Genomic DNA, 5,506 nt, shown 5'->3' on the forward strand with positions numbered 1-5,506 from the left:
GGAAAAATTTCAACAATCACTATTGGAGGTTTTGAATTTCATCTTCCTATTGTCAAGAAGAAATATGATATTCTTATTGTTGGGGACATGCATATCCCCGTTGAGGTAACCTAGTGTTATTTGAAAATTCTCCGGTTTCATGTTATTCGAAATGAGTTTGTTAACAATACCTGATCAACCTTGTTAGTGGATTCCTTTTGATGAGCATGAGATGGATGAATTTAGAAAACACAACTCTCTATACCCTCTTTTTACTTTCTGTTATTTATATTAAATAAAGCAAAAATAGTATTTTTCTGTCTGTTTTCTGAATTACCCATGCACCCCGAAAATAAAGTTCTCCAAAATGCCCTGAAATTTAAATATTTTTTTTTCTAGAATATTTGAGAATATCTGGCACTGAGAACACAGCAGGGGGAGCAGCCACGTGCCCACGAGGGTGGAGGGCGCGCCCCTTGCCTCGTGGACCCCACGTGGGTCCCCTCCACTTATTCCAGACACCACACACTCCTTCTTCCTCCCAGAAAAATCACCAACCAGCTTAAACCCGAGTTCTTGCTCATCTTGCTGCCATTTTCGATCTCCTTGCTAAAAGTTCCATTCACAAAACTGCTTTGGGGGATTGTTCTTTGGTATGTGACTCCTCCATTGGTCCAATTAGTTTTTGTTCTAGTGCTTTATTCATTGCAATTTTTTGCTGCTTAGGTGACCCTGTTCTTGAGCTTGCATGTCAAATTTATGTGGTCAAAAGTAGTTTTAATGCATGATGTATCCTCTAGGCACTTGTAGGAGTAATTGCTATCAATTTGGTTGAGTTTGGTTCACCTTTATTTTAAGTTACTAAAAATTTCAGAAATTTTCAGAAAAATATGAAGAGATTTTTGAGGGGCTCATCGAGCCGAAGCTCGAAGGATAAGCAAATTGAAGAGAATAAGAAGCCCAAGTATAATCTCCCTCGTACTGCGGAGGTTCGTCCATGTGAATGGCCTTGTGATGAGTTCTTGAAAGAGGCTAGGATTTATGAAGATTTTAATTATTTGGCTGAGAATGCGGGCCTCACCGCCTTCCTCCACAACCAGCGCGAATAGTATCTCTTACTCATCAATATCTTTGTGCAAAACTTTCGTTTCCATGCTAGAAGCTCGCCACCTTCGGTGGAATTTTATTTATATGATGAGCATAAAGAAATGTCACTTTGTGATTTTTGTCGGATTTGTTTGATACCTTTTGAGGGCAGCATAGAGGAAGCACGTCGTAATGATGTGGAGGGATTTATTGATATGATTGCTGTGGGGGAAATGAGGAAAGTTTCCGATGCAAGAATCACTAGCATACATTTTCCTGTTCTATGTTACTTTGCAATATTTGCTAGTAGATGCTTAATTGGTCGCGGGAACTGTGGGGACCTTAGTGCTCCTGATATTGTTATTTTGCACCATGCCTTGTTTCAAGATACTACTTTCAGTTTAGGCGCTATTGTTGCTAAACGGTAATATCTGAACCGTACTAAGGGCCCCGTCCTTGGAGGCATTTTTTTCTCACGCCTAGCTGCACATTTTAACATACCTATTAGGCATTATGAGAAAGAGGAAAAGTTGCTGCCTAATATTTTTCTAGATTATAAGAGCATGGTAGCACATGATTTTATTGTTAGGAATAACAAGAAGATGCTTAACTATAGATTAATTTTTGGTAATAATAACTTTGAGACTATTACTTTGCCTGCTCCCTCTTTGTTTAACATATTTTCAGGCAAGTACCTTGTTTTACCGGAGGATGTTTATGCATACTCGAGTGTGACACCAGCTCCAGAGCCTGAGCCGGAACCACCCGAGGACCCTTATCGACGGTGAGTTTATCAGTGGAATCCTGAGGAGATTGCCAGCCAGTGGCACCCAGAGGACACTCCTCCTTACACCGGAGAGGGCTACTTTGACCCATGGGCATAGACCAACTTAGGCAAAAATCCTAAGCTTGGGTGAGTACGTATCTCTCACCGACATTACATTCATGTAACACACTCATGCCAGTTGTCGGTGCTCATACTTTTTCATTGTATCATCCATGCTAGTTTATTTTCATTTTCTCGTTTTCTTCTTGTGTGTTTGAAAAACCTTAAGAAAAACCAAAAAAAATTAGCTGTAGATTTTAGTTAGTTTACTTTCCATGCATGTAGTAGTAGTAATTAAAAAGTTCACCCAAAAAGATTTCTCTTTCTTCTTTTCTTTTGTTGGGAGCTTTCCCGTGTAAATAGTTTTGTCTCTTTTATTTCATTTGGGGGTCGAGAGGAGAAGACCATGATGAAAATGTTGAGTGGCTCTCATATGCATTATTGTTGATCTAACAAAGAGCCCATATTACCATGTCTTCTGTAACGCCCCAAGAACGGAGCTCCAGATGCCTTCCATGGTTTCCGAGATTCGTCATGTGATTTGTTTTGCTTGTTGCATTCCTCTTTGCATATTTTGCATTGCATCATGTAATCATGCCATCTTTTTCTCAAAGCTAACTAAAACTCACTTAAATAAAATGCATAGATCTCCGATCTATTTAAATTGAGGGAACTCACATGGTTATTTCTCTATATAACATATACTCCCGATATTACTAGGGAGCTATAATAAATATTTCATTCTTATGGAATCAACCAAAACACACTTGCATCTTTCTCTTGCCACTAAATCCCTCATCTAGTTGAAACCCAATCACTAGCTTCTTTCTTTCTTTTGCCCATTCTTTGCGAGTGACATTTTTCTGTCACATAAAAATGTTAATTTTTTTCCTATAATTTTTGGACCATGCCACTTACCTCTCTGCCTAATCTCATCCTTTCCGAGTTGATTGGTTGGGTTCAAAAATGGTTCAAGTTTGAATTAAATTCAAACTTGAATTATTTTTTTCTATCTATTAAAATTGCCAAATCAATTTATTAAAAACCTGCATAATTCCAGGGTCATGGGGATATTTTCATATCTCTCATACTCCTCTCCTATCTCCCTTGGCTTTCTTGCTATTTTTTTCTCCTTGGAGAATATATTAAAGAAAAGTAGTAGAGCACGGAGGGGGAAAGCCATTTAAGCCTAGCTGCAGGCTCAGGCCAGCCAGCCCAAGGTCCAGCCAAGGTCCATCTCCCGCAGCCCACCTAAACCCCCATAACCCGAGCGAGCCCCTCCTCCTCGTTCCCTTCCGTCGCCGCTTGCCTGATCCCCATCTCCCTGCTCGATACCCCCACCTCTCGCTCCCGTGCCTGAACCACCAAGCGCCTCCAAGGGCGACGCCCGATTCCCTCGGCCTCATCTCCTCGGCCACGCCACTAGGACCCGCTGCTCCGCCGCCCCTCTGCTCCTGCTTCCTCTCCAGCAGGCCGCCGCCCTGCGTGCGCGACCACACCTGCACCTCCCTCCTCTCTCGCTCATCTCCCGCTCCTCCTCTCGTGCCGCCGCCGTGCCATGGCTGCCGCCCTCCAGCCGCGGGACAGCGCCGCCTCCCTCCGTCCGGCCTCCTGCCCTAGTCCCCTGCATCAGCCCCGGAGATCACCGCCGTCAGGAATCGCTAGGTCCGGCGACCCCTTGTCCAGCGTGCTGTCGCTTTCTTTGCCGGAGCCCCAGGCTCACCGGAGCGCCGCCAGCAGTATGTCGCTGCCTCCCTTTTCCCTTCGCTAGAGTCCCGAGCCGTGCTAGGTGCCTGCGTCCTCGCCAAATTGCCGTTGTTTTCCCCTGTCAGACCGCGCGAGACCTCCACCACGCCTCGCTAGCTACTGTTGCGCCGCCGTGTTCCGTTCATCCTCTGGTCACACCTCCATCCAGGGCGCCTCTCGTCGTGACCACGAAGACCCGAAGCCCTTTTTTTGGTGTTTCTTCGTTTTGGATGTGCCATCCTTTCCGACAAGTGTACGACATCACAGTAGCGCTTCAAGTACCTCTACCTTGGTTTTCGGAATCGCTAAGAACGCCAAGCGCTTCAAGTACCTCTACCTTGGTTTTCGGAATCGCTAAGAACGCCATGTACCTCGACGCCCGATGCCTAGAACGACTACCATCGCTGAAGACCCACGAACCAAAAACTTTAAATTCGACTACCGTCGCAAGGACGAGACCGGCAAGTCCGAAGACCCAAGTACGATGACGCCAAGTACCCCTTCGGATCGCTAAGGTAGATCTCGACCGTTGACGAGGTTCCGATAAGACCGTCGACGTGTACGACTACAACGTGAACATGTACCCGACGACCCGGGAGACCTATGTTGCGCCAAGTACCCACTCGTTGACCTGAACATCTACAAGAAAACGGGTACCACTACCGTCGAGGACCGATAGTACCACTACTTCTACTACAATCGAGGAATGACTACTTCGTCTACTTCCCTCGACGAACTCGAACCGCCCCGGAAATGCACGCTTCGAAGGTATAACCGCCAAGAACGACCGCCCGTGGATGAATGCATGTGTTGTATGAGATGCATGTTTAGATTTTGTATCCTCTCGTGAACGATTGTCATTGTCACTCGTTTCCATGCCACTAACCCGTGGGAACCCGGCATCCGGGATCACCCAACGAACCTTGCTTGACATGCTCCCGCCACACTACCTTTTGCACCAGTATCTCCGTGAGCTACTGGAACCGATATGTTGCCGTGGCATCATTTTTGGATTCGTCGCCATGGCACCCCTTTCGTTTCCACTACGGTGACAAATACTTCATATCATGTTCATCTCAACTTTTAACAAAACTTGCATAAACTTGCACATGTCATCCGCATCATGATAATAACATTTAAAATGTTTAAAATTGTTGTTGCATTAAATTGCTAAATGCATATGGGGACTTACCAGAATTGTTGTTTGTTATTTCCAGCCACATTTAATCTTTCCTAAATAGTTAATTTAATTATGTTTCACCTCTTGCCATGTTTCATTAACCGGCATGCATCATATGCTTGATTGTGCATCATGCCATACTTATGCTTGTTTGTTTACCATGTTGTTTGCTCCTTTCTGGTTGTGCTTCTTCTCGATAGTTCCGGTAACGTCGCGTTTGTGAGGATTCATTCGACTACGTCCGTTTGCCTTCTTCATGGACTCGTTCTTCTTCCTTGCGGGATCTCAGGCAAGATGACCATACCCTTAAAATCACTTCCATCTTTGCTTCCTAGTTGTTCGCTCTAACGCTATGTCGCACTACCTGCGAATTGTTTATCAAGCCTCCCAAATTGCCATGATAGCCTCTAACCTTTTTCAACCATCCTAGCAAACCGCTGTTTGGCTATGTTACCACTTTTGCTCAGCCCCTCTTATAGCGTCGCTAGTTGCAGGTGAAGATGAAGTTTGTTCCATGTTGGAATATGGATGTTGGGATATCACAATATCTCTTACTTAATTAATGCATCTATATACTTGGTAAAGGGTGGAAGGCTCGGCCTTATGCCTGGTGTTTTGTTCCACTCTTGCCGCCCTAGTTTCCGTCATACCGGTGTTATGTTCCTTGATTTTGCGTTCCTTACGCGGTT

Source organism: Triticum urartu, chromosome 4A, assembly GCF_056163025.1.
Source record: "Triticum urartu cultivar PI428250 chromosome 4A, HENAU_Tu73, whole genome shotgun sequence".
Taxonomy (NCBI): Eukaryota; Viridiplantae; Streptophyta; class Magnoliopsida; order Poales; family Poaceae; genus Triticum; species Triticum urartu.